The sequence below is a fragment of the Saccopteryx bilineata genome, chromosome 2 (genome assembly GCF_036850765.1).
Source record: "Saccopteryx bilineata isolate mSacBil1 chromosome 2, mSacBil1_pri_phased_curated, whole genome shotgun sequence".
Taxonomy (NCBI): domain Eukaryota; kingdom Metazoa; phylum Chordata; class Mammalia; order Chiroptera; family Emballonuridae; genus Saccopteryx; species Saccopteryx bilineata.
The window spans coordinates 202,016,114-202,031,851 of NC_089491.1; the positions used below are offsets into that span (position 1 = coordinate 202,016,114).

A 15,738-nucleotide genomic window follows, 5' to 3' on the forward strand; every position below is an offset into this window, starting at 1 on the left:
TTGTGTCAGTTGTTATTTCTCCACTCTCATTTCTAATTTTATTATTTGAGTTCTCTCTCTTTTTTTTGCTGAGTCTAGTTAAAGGTTCATTGATCTTGTTTACCTTTTCAAAAAACCAGCTCCTAGTTTCATTGATCCTCTGTATTGTTTCTTTAGCCTCTATGTCATTTATTTCTGCTCTGATCATTATTGTTTTCTTCCTTATACTACAACTGGGCTTTACTTGCTGTCCTTTCTCTAGTTCTTTTAGATGCAGAGTTAAGTTGTTTATTTGAGCTTTTTCTAATTTCTTAATGTGTGCTTGTAGTGCTATGAACTTCCCTCTCAGTACTGCTTTTGCTGTGTCCCATAAATTTTGAGTTGTTGTATGCTCATTGTTATTCATTTCTAGGATTTTTAAAATTTCTTCTTTTATCTCATTCTTCATCCATTCATTATTTAACAACCTGCTATTTAATTTCCATGTGTTTGGGCATTTTTGAGCTTTTCTATTGTGATTCATTTCTAGTTTCATGCCATTATGATCAGAGAAAGTGCTTGTTATGATTTCAATTTTCTTAAATTCATTGAGACCACTTTTGTGACCTAACATGTGGTCTGTCCTAGAGACTGTACCATGAGCACTTGAAAAGAATGTAAATTCTGCTGCTTTAGGGTGAAAGGTTCTGAATATATCTATTAAATCAAGTTGATATAGTGTGTCCTTTAAGTCTGCTGTTTCTTTGTTAATTTTATTCTTGAGCATGTATCTAGTGATGTTAGTGGGGTATTGAAATCCCCTACTATTATAGTATTGCTGTTGATCTTGCTATTTATATCCATCAAAGTCTGCTTCGTATATTTAGGTGGTCCTATATTAGGTGCGTAGATATCTATAATAGTTATATTTTCCTGTTGGATTGCTCCCTTTATCATTATGTAGTGGCTTTCTTTATCTCTTGCTATAGTCTTTGTTTTAAAGTCCATTTTGTCTGATATAAGTATTGCTACCCTGGCTTTTTTTTCATTTCCATTTGCATGAAATATTTTTTTCATCCTTTTACCTTTAGTCTATGTGCATCTTTTGTTTTAAGGTGTGTCTCTTGTAGACAGCATACGTATGGGTTCTGTTTTCTTATCAATGCAGCTACCCTATGTCTCTTGATTGGATCATTTAATCCATTTTCATTTAAGGTTATTAAATGTAGTTGTTTATTGCTTTTTTATTCTTTAAAGCTGTATTCCTCTTTTGCTATATTTTTTCCCCACTTTGATCTGTTTACACCATGCCCCTTAACATTTCCTGCAGCATTGGTTTGGTTGTAATAAATTCCTTGAATTTTTTTTTGTCTGGGAAGCCTTTTATTTCTCCTTCAATTTTAAATTATAGCCTTGTTTGTAAAGTAGTCTTGGTTTTAGGACTTGTTCTGCATTACTTTGAATATTTCTTGCCATTCCCTTCTGGCCTCAAGTGTTTCTGTTGAAAAATCTGATGTCATCCTTATAGGGGCTCCTTTGTAGGTAATAGCCTTTTTTTTTCTAGCCGATTTTAATATTTCCTCTTCATCACTTAGCTTTGGTATTTTAATTATAATGTGTCTTGGTGTAGGTTTCTTTGGGTTTCTCTTTAATGGAGTTCTTTGTGCTTCTTGAACTTGTGAGAGTTTCTCCTGCATTAATTTAGGGAAGTTTTCAGCTATGATATGATTGAACATAGTCTCTATCTTTTGTTCTTTTTCTTCTTCTTCAGGGACCCCTATGATGCAGATGTTATTTCTCTTCATGTTTTCACAGAGCTCTCTAAGAGTTTCCTCAGACTTTTTGAGGTTTTTTTTTCTTCTCTGCTTTCTTGCCTTCATTCAAGTTGTCCTCCAACATAGTGATTCGATCCTCAGCTCTATCCATTTGTTTTTAATTCCTTCCATTGTGGTCTTCATTTCTGATATTGTGTTTGCCATCTCCAACTGATTCTTTTTTATATTTCAATATCATTTTTTATACTTGCTATTTCTTCATTTAGGTGTTCGTAATTACCATCCATTGTTGTTTTAAAGTCCCTAAGCATTTTTACAATCATTATTTTGAACTCCGTATCTGGAAGTTTGGTTATTTCCATATCACTCAGTTCAACTCCTGAAGGTTTCTCTTGTGGTTTCATTTAGATTACACTTCTTAGTCTTCTCATTTCTGCATTTGGGTGTTTTGCTTGTAGAGCTGTTTGAGTCTACACTTGGTGTTGTCTGCCTCCAATTTTCAATTGTGTTATTTCTAGGTCTTCTTGGGTTGGCATTAGCTATTATTTGTAATCCACTTTCGGTTTTGGGCTGCTTTCAAGTCTTGATGTGTTTGTTTTCTTAACAGGTGATATTCTTGTTTACTGATCTCAGCAGTGGGCTTCCTTGAAACTGTATCCAGGAATGTGATGGGTATACCTGAGACTCTGAAGGCCTCTTCCACCAACTAATCATCCTGGGGGCAGGGTGTTTTCTCAGCTTCAGTAGGGGAAGGTGTATCTCAGATCTCCATGGAGACCTGAGTTACTGCCCCTTCCCCCCACTTTTTGTTTTCAGCTGTGTCTTGTTGTGCTGATTGGAGCTGGAGAGATGTCTGGAGAACTGTGATCTGGAAGCAATTCAGTTCTGTTCTGTGAAAAGATCAGTTCCTCCCCCAACTATGGCCACCTCCAGTACTGGATGAGTCAGCTTTTTTACGTCATCCCCAGCATTCCTCTGCTCCTCACCGTCTGTCCCTCTCTCTCCCCTTTCCACTTGGAAGATAAGCCATTCCTTTCAACACACCTCACTCCCTGGTCACCAGGCAAGTGGCTGTGAGCAGTATTTTCTGCATTTTTTTTTTTCTGGAGTGAGAGTCCCTATGGGCTCTCACCCTCACCTTCCCCTCCATTCCTGTAAGCAGGGGAGATTCAGGTGCTCCCTACCAGGTTTGTTGTGACTTCTCCTTTGCTCCTTGGTTTTTGAGAGCTGTTCTTGTAGTTCAGAGTTGTTTTTTATGCTGATTTTTCTTAAGTTGATTTGTATTTCAGTTTGTTGGTGAGAGCTGGGAGTCTGTGATCTGCCTACTCTGCTGCCATCTTCAGGTCCCCCTCTCTCAGTTCTTGTCTTATAAAATGTCTTACAATGCTTGAACCTCTGATATCACTTTTTTTTGCAGAACTGGATACATTATTATTACTATTATTATTACTATAAACACTTTTCTACATTCCAATGAAAAATGGGGAGAAAAGAGAGAAATAGATGTGTTCAGTCACCATTTGATTTTGCCATTACATAAAATTTTCAGATATTTTCAATCAGGCTACATCTTGGAGAGTTTTTTTTAAATATCAATCTGTCATCTCAGTCTCAAAGATAATATTTTATTTAGTTTGGAATAGAACCCAGGCATCAATAGTTTTTTTAAGCTCTCTAGGTAAAGGTAATATGGAGTCAAGTTGAAGAATGACTTTTCTAAGCATACATATATCCATGTTTAAGTAGAGGAGTAACTCTCAAATTTCAGGTGTATAAGAATACTCAGAGGAAACTCTACAACTTCTTACTCAAGATGCTGATTAGATAGAAGTCTGATTGTTTCTTCTATTTTAGATAGCCTCAAAGGACCCAAAATTTCCTATAGCAACTTCTGAATATTTGTTTTTTTCTGTATTCATTTTTATGGAGTTTGAAGGGCCTCACCCTCAATTTACCAATGGCATATAAAGATAATCTGCCACCACTTTGACATTCTCAGTGATGTGAACCAGAAAGCACCCACCAAACTTGAGTTGAAATTGACATACTCTATGCACCTTATATGATTTCCACAACCTAACCCATCCTGGTTCCAAATACCAGCTGCTTAATCTTCTCAGAATGACTTAATGACCCATTCTAGAATTCCTCAATTTTTGAAGGTAGTAAGTGGTTTTTCAAAAGTAATAATTTAGGAAACAATGATGATAATTACAGACATAATTTTTATCAATAACAAATAGGGCAGTCATTTCTTCACATTTGAAAAGCAATATTACAATAATATTTTGCCATATTTTTTGAAATAAAATTAATGGAGTAACCAAATTTGGCACTCTTTACAAAGAATATAAATTCCTCAAAGTCAGAAAAAAATGACCTCATCTCTATGTCTGTGGATGCCATAACTGAGTTTAGCACTTCTCTAAGACTAAAACATACTTAAAAGCTCCAAGACTTTCTCAGAAGACTCTGTAGGACATAAGTGAAGACTCCTTTCTGGTAATGAGGGATGCTACATAGATTCTTAACCAACATAGGAAGTAAAATGCTTCCAAATAACCTGTCAAAATAGAAGGTCAAATATATTCACATTTTATAAAAACTTATACTGACTAATTTTGGTCTAAGACAATTTTAATCACCTGGTATTAAAATTAGGAGAATGACCAAAATAAAAAAAAATTAATTCTAAATACAAATAATTCTGCAATGAGTACATTAATATTAAATAAAAATAAAATATATATGATTTTTTATTTCATTATGAAACATACACTCATATTCTATGTAAAATGTTTGTCTTTTTAATTATAACCTTCTTAACAGAAAAGAACATTTATTTATTTACTTCTAATTATATATTATAAAAGAAACAAAAAAAAAGTCTTGGAAATGGAGGTGGGAAACAAGGACAAAGGGGGGAAATGAGGCAGAAGGAGACTTTGCTTAGGATGTGGGAAGTATGATGCAGTGTGATGGTGTTATATTGAGTTGTGTACTACAAACCAGTGTGATTTGGAAAACTATGTCAACCCAATAGATTAAATAATAAATTTAAAGATGGGCATATAAATAATCTTTTATTAACAGTGAAGAAAAATGTTTTCTCACTTGACCAGGTAACGGTGCAGTGAATAGAGTGTTGGACTTGGATGTAGAGGACTCAGGTTCAAAAATCCAAGGTTGTGGAGGGGCACAATATCAGTGTATTGCTGGCTGGGCTGCACCAGTGGCCAGGAGGGAGAGACAAAAAGGAGGAGGAGTATGAGATGAGGAAGAGAAGAAGATGGTTATTCAGTGTTAACCTGATTGGACATATGTAAGGGGAGACATCAGTCTATTAGAATCATCAGGTATATCAGAAGTATGCATTAAAGAAGATAAAATGGCAATGGAGTAGGCAGACTTACAACTTCCATCTCTCAGAACCAAAGTGGATTACAATTTAACTAAGGAACAATCATCTTGAAAACCAACTTTGGACTAAACTAAGAGGAATCTATAACCAAGCATTACCAAAGAAACCACACTGAGACTGGTAGGAAAGGCAGAGATGCAGAAAGGACTCTCCCACTCCCAAGAGCAAGAAGCAGCCAAGCCGGTCTCACATGGTGGGGTGGGTTGTCCAGAGAGTTGTGGATCCTCTACCACAGCACCAGAGCCCCAGCCTGGAGCCCCAGAGTTTAGAGGAGGTTTACAGACAGTATTTAGCTGAAAGAAGATCTGGGTTACTGTTTGTGAGAGGGAGACAAAACTTTCAGACCCATGCTTTGTCTTAAATGGACCACACAAAAAACTTCATTCACAGCCACTTACCTGGGGTTCTGTGTGGGTGGAGTGCAGAGCGCATTCCTAGCAGCTGTGTCTGATGCAATACTGTGGGAATACTCCAGCTCCCAGAAGCCTCCTGGGCATACCCAGGAAGGGAGCTCATCCGCTATAAGGAAGTGACAGTGCCAACCACACAGCTCCCTGATCTTTTCAGCCATTGGCTTTGAGGAACATGTTGTAACACCCTATAGGTTGAATCTATCTATATAAGCTTCCTTACTTCCTGAATAAAGTGGTTCTGCATCACTGAACCTGGTCCCTGGAGTCGGATCTTTGCATATCCATTGTCCTCACCCCTGGCAGGACTTGTCCACAACTGATGCCCAATGTCAGGCAGGTACCTAACCAGAATCCAAGGGATGAGTGAGTGACCCTCTGCAATGGAAAACCTTCTCCCCCACTCTTGAAAACTGCAGACTCAAGCCCTGCACGCCCTATTTCAGAGTAGGTTAAAGTTTGTGAAAAGGATCTTTGTACCTACTGGGAAATACTCTCAGGTTTTAATTCTTGGCTCTGGGATGCACCTCTTTGGGAGCCTGATTCTTGGGCCCGAGCTTTCTGGCACATCTGTTCAGCCAAAGTACATGAAGGACAAATCTTCCTTCTCGGCCTCATTCCTGCCCTGCTAGCAGTACATGCCTAGCTGACTAATGCTCCTCCTGAGGACACCCCACTGGTGCCAAAGATATTGTAGTCTGCCTCTCTCTCTCTGAGGAAACCCTACCTCCATATTCATCCCCCTACACTGAGGAGGAAAGTAGTTTAGCCACCAAGTTTGATGGACTTGCAGCCGAGCACGCAGAAACAAAACCAACCGAATTGCTAACTGTGCCATCAGCTCTGCAGCTAAAAAAAGCAGAAGTCACTACTTACGCGTTCCCTGCCAGGGCTCAATGCTCCACCCCAGCCTCTCCGATGCCATTTTCTCCAACACGTGTTCCTGCTGCAGACCCATGGGCCAGCCTATATGCCCCCATGTGTCCTTTTTCTTTCTGTCTTATCTATTTTTCTGTATCTCTCGCACTCTCTCTCCCCTGCCCCTCTCTCTGAAATGACACTGGAAAGACATAGCCATGGCACAGTGGTGGGGATCACACCCTCTTCTAACACAAGGGAGAGGTTATGCTTGTGTTTTTCAGCCAATTTGGATCCCAGGAACACCCTAACCTGCTTGACAGGATTTCTTGGACACCCACTAAATGGTTCAGTCTTCACCCATCCAAAGCCACAGCCCTGGCCTTCTCCACACCAAGTATGCCTGAAGGGTGGAGGTCCTCAACACTCCAGAAGAAGACCTCATGGCCGGTGTACATGCCCCATCACCTAGGGGGATGTGGAGGCTTTGGCGGGGCATGCCGAGAGATTTGCCTCTGACTGGCCCCCAGGTCCTGGTACTCTGTTCTTGTTTATGTGTGCTATAGTAACCGCTGACTCCGAGACTCAGACGGTGACAGCCCAGGGACCGAACCTGGCGGCATGAGCTGGTGTTTTTAGTTCATCTTTGGAGGATGAGGAGAATTGAACTGGAGTTGCAATTTATGAACTCCAGAAGGTAAACAGCAGCAGCTTCAGCGGGAGGATGAATGGAAGCCAGGCTTGCATTGCCATGTGGCCCCTAGAACAGCAGAAAGTGCCTGCTAAGCTGTTGGCAGGTTTGCTGACATTTTGGGACATAGGGGTAGATGCCATCATGCTCTCCAGAGCAGAGATGAAAATGCTGACTACAATTGCCACATGCTCCTCCTTGGGACAGTGTAAGACCTGCCAGGATGGCAGGGATGAGGGAGGAGGCTGACGCCTCATGTGCATGGACTGATTTCCTGGACTATGACCCAAGTGAGCACTAACTCCTTTGTTGGATGGATTTATGGATTTTGGACAATGTGAAATACCCTGATGAGGGTTGGGGGTGGCTTCTCTAGAGGCCCTTCCCCTGCCCCAGGAAGCTTTTCCCATGGCTAGAAAGAAGGCCAAGGACATTTTGTGTTTTGGGCTAAGTGCTCAGAGACTGGTGAAATGTACCTTTGTAATTATTGAAACTATATGATTCATGCTGTTGTAATTTGTGTAATGTGCCATATGTAGTACACAGACAATGGCAAGCCATTTGTTCTGTGTTTGGATGCTGAGAACTTTGTGGGAAGGGGGTGTCATGAACCTATGTCCATTTTTTATAATCAAAATGAAACTGTGTTTAACAGCACCTAGAAAATCTCTGTAACACAATGGGAGGGAAATGACATCTTGACCCCTAGGAGAAATCCCCTGTTTAAGATCCCCATTCTATTTCCTAACTAGTCAAACATTACAGAAACTTGCCTCATGTTTAATCCAGCTAATTATTAGCATATAGTATAATATGTATTATAGTTTTAGTTCTACTAGGGTTCTGTTGCATAATGCATAGCATTCATAAGCTACAACAGCAAGCTGTCATTCATTGAGTCCAATTGGCCTTAATTAAAAGAGAAGGGGGAGATGTGGGTAGAGTGCAGAGTGCATTCCTAGCAGCTGTGGCTGATGCAATGCTGTGAGAACACTCCAGCTCCCAGAAGCCTCCTGGGCATACCCAGAAAGGAAGCTTGCCTGCTATAAGGAAGTGACAGTGCCAATGATGCAGCTCCCTAATCTTTTCAGCCATTGGCTTTGAGGAACATGCTGTAACACTTTATAGGCTGAATCTGTCTATTTAAGCTTGCTTACTTCCTGAATAAAGTGGATCTGTGTCACTAAACCTGGTGTCCGGAGTCAAGTCTTTGTGTCTCCATCATCCTCATTGACAGGACTTGTCCACAGTTCTGGGAGGGGGGAGCATCTAGAAGACTGGAGTTGCAAGAGGAGAGTATAGTCTTGGGGGCACAAGGAGACACTGTGAAGGACAGCCACCCTGACTCCTGTACTGGGTCACTCCCTATACCTAAAGTGGCCATTTTTCCTGGGTAAACCAATGCCAGCAAAGGGAAGAAATTACCCTGCCCACCAGAGACTCTCCTGCTCCAGTCAATGCAAAAAGTCACTTAGAAGCAAGGACTGCATCAGGGACACAGGTTTTGAGTGCTTAGGTTTGGGCTGCATCTCCCTCTCAGACTGCTGGGTGCCCTCCGAAGGACAGGAAGGTTCAACTGCGGTGGTGGCCATAATGCTTGGTCCATGTGACTGCAGGGGGTAGAGCCCAGCAAGGGAGCATGCATGGTGCTGGTGGAAGGCAAAGCCCAGACAGGCATCCCATGCACCCACAGGGGTGCAGACCCCAGAAGGGTGAGGCATCCCCCATGCCCACAAGGTATAGAGCTCAGTGTGGCATCTACACACACGTTAGGGGCAGGGCCTGGTGGGGCAGCCTGGATGTCCATGGGGCAGCCCAAGCTGTGGCCTATGAGCCCATGAGCCCACATGCCCAGCAGTGCTGGAGGCTGAGTGCCCAAGGAGACAGTGGCAGCAGCGGGCTGGCAGAAATACCACACCTCGGGAATAGAGAGGCCACACACATTGGCTAATAGTAGAAAAAAGCCAGCCTAGGAGTGCAGGTGATATTCACAACAGCATCAGGGTCCAGCAGAGACAGTCAAAAATTCCAGATCTCCTGTACCTCCAAGAAGGTTGCTAAGGAACAGTCATAGGAAGTGACTCCTTCTGCTCTGCACCAGGATTCATCTAGGGAGATCCAGGGTTGGTAAATCCAAACAATATGAATAGCATCAGCTCAGGACATAACAATCCCAGTAAGAGTGGTATCTTAAGGAAGGGCTCCTCACATCTGACTTAGCTAAGGCATAAAAAACACTGAAACAAATAGCAAAATGATCACTGGCAGCAGACAAGTAGCCCAGAACAGATTATAAACAACAGCTGAGGCCAATCCAAGAAAATCTAGAAACAATGGAACTGAAAACTGGTGCCATACAACACCGATCCTATACTCAGGTAGCTACACAAACAGCACATCCAAAGGAACAGTCTATACAAAGAAAAAATGGTAAGACAGACAAATGCAATTGAAATGAATCAACAAGAGAAATCCCTAGAAAAAGAACTGAATGAGATGGAAATAACCAAGACACTGAATGCAGAGTTTAGAATAATGACTGTTAGGATGCTCAAGAATATTTGAGCAACAATGGATGGACATAATGAGAACCTAAATAAAGAGATAGCAAGCATCAAAAAGGACATTGAAATCATAAAAAAATAATCAGAAATGACAAAGAAAATATCAGAAATGAAGACTACCCTAGAAGAAATTAAAAGCAGACTGGATGAGGCAGAGGATTAAATCAGTAAGAGGACAAGATAAGCAAAAGCATGGAAGCAGAACAGCAAAAAGAGGATGAAAAAAGTATTAAAAAACTCTAAGAGGGTTCTGTGATAACATGGAGAGAAACAACATCCGCATCATAAGGGTTCCTGAAAGAGAAGAAAAAGAACAAAAAATTGAAAACCTGAAAAAATCATAGCTAAAAACTTTCCTAAATTGATGAAGGAAAAAAATCACATAAGTTCAAGAAGCACAGAGAATCCCATTAAAGAGAAACCCAAAGAGACCTACACCAAGGCACATCATAATTAAAATACCAAAGCAAAGAGATAAAGAAAAAATACTAAAAGTTGCAAGAGGAAAGGAGTCAATCACCTACAAAGGAGCCCCCATAAGGATGACATCTGGCTGTTCAATATAAACACTTGAGGCCAGAGGAAAATGAGAAGAAATATTCAAAGTAATGCAAAACAAGAGCTTACAACCAAAGCTTCTTTAACCAGCAAGGTTATCATTTAAAATTGAAGGAAAAAAAGAAATCATCCCAGACCAAAAAAAAAAAAAAAAAAAAAAAAACAACCCTCAAGGAATTCATTACAACCAAACTAGTACTACAAGAAATATTAAGGTTCTGGTTGTTAACACAACAAAGGGGGGGAGCTAGTAAAAGAGGAATGTAGATTTAAAAAAAAAAATGGCAATAAACAACTACATATAAATAATAACCTTAAATGTAAATGGATTAAATTCTTTAATCAAAAGACATAGGGTAGCTGTGTGGATAATAAAACAGGACCTGTACATATGCTGTCTACAAAAGACCCATCTAAAAAAAAAGATACACATATACTGAAAGTAAAGTTATGAAAAGAAAGATGTTTCATGCAAATGGAAATGAACAACAAGCTAGTATAGCAATACTTATATCTGACAAAATAGATTCTTAAAATGAAGGCTGTAGTAAGGGACAAAAAGGTCACTACATAATGATAAAGGGAGCAATCCAACAGGAAGATATAACCACTATAAATATCTACATGCCTAATATAGGAGCACCTAAATATATAAAGCAGATTTTGATGAACATAAAGGGCAAGATCAACAGCAATACTATAATAGTAGAGGATTTCAATACCTCACTAACTTCAATGGATTGATCCTCAAGAAATAAAATTAACAAAGAAACAGCAGACTTAAAAGACACACTGGATCAACTGGATTTAATATATATCTTCAGAATCTTTTACCCTAAAGCAGCAGAATGTACATTCTTTGCAAGTACTCATGGGACATTCTACAAGATAAACCACATGTTAGGACACAAAACTAGTCTTAATAAATTTAAGAAGATTGAAATCATATCAAGCATCTTCTCTGATCACAATGGCATGAAACTAAAAATCAACTACAACAGATAAACTGAAAAACATTCAAACACTTGAAAACTAAAAAGCATCTTATTAATTAATTAATGGGTTAACAATAAGATCAAGGAAGAAATAAAAAATTTCCTTGAAACAAATAAAAATGAACGTATGACAACTCAAAATTTATGAGACATGGCAAAAGCAGTCCTGAGAGGGATGTTCATAGCATTACAGGCATACCTTAACAAGCAAGAAGAAACTCAAATAAACAATTTAACCCTGAATCTAAAAGAACTAAAAAAAAAGAAGAGCAGGTAAAGCCTAGAAAAAGTAGAAGGAAGAAAATAATAAAGATCAGAGCAGAAATAAGTGACATAGAGATTAAAAAACAATACAGATGATCAATGAAGACAAGAACTGGCTTTTTGATAAGGTAAACAAGATTGATGAACAGTTAAACCATTGGTTCTCAAACTTTTGAAGTTGGGGCACATTTAAAATTCTACTGCTTCTCAAGCCACATCCTGCAAAAGGGGCCCCAAGAAAATTGGTGATTTGGCTCCTCTGATTTTGCCAATTGGATTTAAAAAAATAGGTCAGGAACACCCTGAAATGGAACTAACAATACATGTGCATAAATTTAAAGAACTTTTAGATACTGGAGCTGATGTATCTGTTATTGCTAAGCTACATTGGCCTCCTTCCTGGCCCACTCATGCAGCAGCCACAGAATTACAAGGTATAGGGCACAGTAAATCCCCTCAACAAAGTTCCAGTTTTATACATTGGCAAGATTAAGAAGGTCATTCTGGAATGTTTAAGCCTTATGTGCTCCCTGGCTGGCCAGTTAATTTTGTCAGGTAGAGATGTTTTAAAAAATACTGGACGTTGCTTGTCAGTCCTAATGGTTTAGTCAGTACTCAGATGTTTGATTGGTGACTTTTGCCCACTAAGGGACTAGGGAAAGAACAGCGAGGAATTCTCACCCCAATAGAAGTGACACCCAATACCAGAAGGTGTGGATTAGGATATCAAAATTTAGCATAGGGGCCTTGGTAGCCCCTGCTACCCCAATAATGCATGTGCAGACTCAACTACTTGGAAATCAAATAATCCTGTATGGGTAGACCCATGGCCCTTTCTCAGGAGAAACTTAGGGCAGCTGTTCAATTGGTACAAGAGCAGCTACAGCTTGGGCACATTGAATCATCTAATATCCCATGGAATACACTTCTATATTTTGATCTTGTTGCCTTCTTCATTATCAAGGGGCATAGGCAACCCTTACAGCTTATAGATTTTGAGCCTCAAAATTATTGTTGTTCCTTTTTTCAAAGGATCAACAACAATGGCTCTGGGAAACTTGCACTAAATGGCAAATCGCTTTTGCAAATCAATGGACAACTTTATACTGAAACAGTCAACATAAAATCAGCTCAAAGACTAGTATTATATGCATTATCATGGCTTTTTAGCATTTGCCATATTCCTCCTTTAATCAATATACTTATGGTTGTTTCCACTATAAAGACTGCTGTCTTAGGGACAAATGCTGATGAACTATTTCAGCAGTTCCTCCTTCTTCAAAGACTTGTATGTCAACATACAGCTCCATGTTTTATAGGACATACTTGAGCTCACTCCATGCTCCCTGGAGCTTTAGCACAAGGGAATGCCCTTGTTGATCAAGCTACCCCCCCAAAAATTACTTGGAGCAACCATGACAGATCGAGCAATTTAGTCTCATACTATTCATCTTCAGAACACGGCAGCCCTGTGGAAACTGTTTCAACTTTCTTGGGAAGCAGCACAGAAGATTGATAAACCCTGTCCAAGGGGTCCTATACTACAATCTGTCCCATCATTTGGAGTTAAACCTCAAGGACCCCTACCAGGACAACTTTGACAAATGGAGGTTACTCATATACCTGCATTTGGCAATCAGTCCCATGTCCACGTTACAGTGGATGCCTATTCTGGATTTATAGTAACCTCTGTCAGAACAGGAGAGGCTGGTAAGCATGTTATACCTCATTTTCTGTATGCATTTTTCTATTATTGGATTTCCTAAACTGGTTAAACTGACAATGCTCCTACATATGTAGCAAAAGTATTTACTGTATTTTGTAAAACCTTTTGAATTATGGATGTTTCTAACAATCTTTAAAGTCAAGATATTAGTAAAGTGTACCCAGCGAATATTTTAAGGTCAATTAAAAAAAATTTTAAAGGGGGGTGTCATATCCTGGAATTCCCATGGGTCTACCATATCATGCTTTTTACTTAAAAATTTTTAAATTTCTTTTGAATGCTGATGAACAGGAGATGCCAAATCTTTTTCTCCTGTAAACTTCTACCTTCTTTTATTTGATCCAGCTGATAACACTGTTTTGTCTTTTTCCAAATAGCTCCAGATATACGGAAAAGGTTTTCATAGGCAGATGAGGATCCTCAAACCCCTCAGCAAGATCTTCTGAGCATGGATTTTAAGGTACTAAGAGGCAGAAAAAGCCCAATAGAGATTAGGTGAACTACTAGCTTTTAGGATATGCCCTTAAAGGCTCCAATGCCCCAAAGGGGTCTCATAGAATTCCATCTGGGTCCTGCTTCAATAGTGAAAAGGGAGGTCATTAAGTTAAAGCCTGCCAGACTTACATGCTTTTGCTGTAAGGAAAAAGGGACACTGGAAAGTATGCTTCCCCCTCACTCTTCTAAGGGAGGATTCAGTCCTTCCAGCCCTGCTCCAGCCACCTATGACTTAACCTTGCCCAGAATGTTGGGGTTTGCCACTGAAGGCTGAAGATGCCCAGGGCCATCAGCCCCATCTACGACACTGTGGACGAGCCTAGGGTATTTCTTACAAAAAGCATTCAAACTGATCTCATTTGCACAAGGGCCATTTAACTATGTCTTGCCTTAATAGTCAGGATTTTTATTCTTCTCTTGAAGATCTCTGTTATGGGTGTTGATAGTCCTATTTTCTGCTGCTTTGTTTAATATATAGTGTTTCCTTTATTCCTCCTACCTCAATGCCCCACTCATATCTCAGGTTGGGACCTACTCCTAATTTAGAGCCCTCTTTACCCCTTTTGCCAACTTCTATTATGAATTTACCTTTGCCACCCAGCTTAGTGTATCCCAAGGTTCTCTTTACCATGCCACAATCACAGAGCTCCAGGGAAAAGCAACCTGGTCTCATCTCTCCAGGCAGAGGAGAACAGAAACTCCATCTCCACACATGCTGTAGATGGCTTTTCCAGTCTACCTGATTCATTACCAGCTAGAAGCAGCAGTCATTGGGACTTGGACATGAGCTGAAAAGTATAAAATTGTGACAACAATTCCAGTGCCACGTGGACTTTTCTGGCATGTGGACTTTTCCTGGACTCCTGCTCCTTGTGACAGCTCCTAACAGACTGAACTGGGGTTGGGTTGCATTTGCAGGGATTTGGAATGGTGTTGTTGCCAACTTGGACTTGATGAACATGTTAAGGACACTACTCTTTTTTGGATTCTTGCTGTATTGGCCAAGAGTTTGCTTAAAGGTTTTAATCACTGTAAAAAAATAGAAGATTGGATAAAGAAGATGTGGCACATATACACTATGGTATACTACTCAGCCATAAGAAATGATGACATCGGATCATTTACAACAAAATGGTGGGATTTTAATAACATTATACGAAGTGAAATAAGTACATCAGAAAAAAACAAGAACTGCATGATTCCATACATTGGCGGGACATAAAAATGAGACTAAGAGACATGGACAAGAGTGTGGTGGTTGGGGGGGGAGGGAAGAAAGGAGAGGAGGAGGGGAAGGGGAGAGGCACAAAGGTGACGGAGCACAGTCTGACTTTGGGTGATAGGTATGCAACATAATTGAATGACAAGATAACCTGGACATGTTTTCTTTGAATATATGTACCCTGCTTTATTGATATCACCCCATTAAAATTAATAAAAAATTTATTTATATAAAAAAATTCTACCAATAATTTTAGATGCACTATGTACAAATTTCTGAGAAATATGTTATAGTAATTAAGTTAAATATTTAAAAAAAATAAAGTGCAAGCATGCCTTTATGGTAATTAAACAAAATAAATATGACAAAATTAAATTTATTCTGACATTAAAAAACATTTTTATGTTACATTTTCTGAGTTATGCTTTTTAGAATTTATAAAAAGAGGAGTTAAAAAATAAAAGAACAGCCTTGGCCGGTTGGCTCAGTGGTAGACTGTCAGCCTCGCGTGCAGAAGTCCCGGGTTTGATTCCCGGCCAGGGCACACAGGAGAAGTGCCCATCTGCTTCTCCACCCTTCCCCCTCTCCTTCCTCTCTGTCTCTCTCTTCCCTTCCCACAGCCGAGGCTCCATTGCAGCAAAGATGGCCTGGGCGCTGGGGATGGCTCCTTGGCCTCTGCCCCAGGCACTAAAGTGGCTCTGGTCATGGCAGAGTGACACCCCAGAGGGGCAGAGCATTGCCCCCTGGTGGGCAGAGTGTCGCCCCCTGGTGGGTGTGCCGGGTGGATCCCAGTCAGGCGCA

At 40.0% G+C, this 15,738-nt stretch overlaps 1 non-coding gene across 1 annotated transcript; it reads left to right on the forward strand.

Moving 5' to 3' along the window:
- Window positions 1-15,405: 15,405 nt before the first annotated feature.
- On the forward strand, window positions 15,406-15,481 carry TRNAA-CGC (transfer RNA alanine (anticodon CGC)). The gene has a single exon. It is a non-coding gene; the product is annotated as a tRNA-Ala (tRNA).
- The last annotated feature ends 257 nt before the right edge of the window (window positions 15,482-15,738 follow it).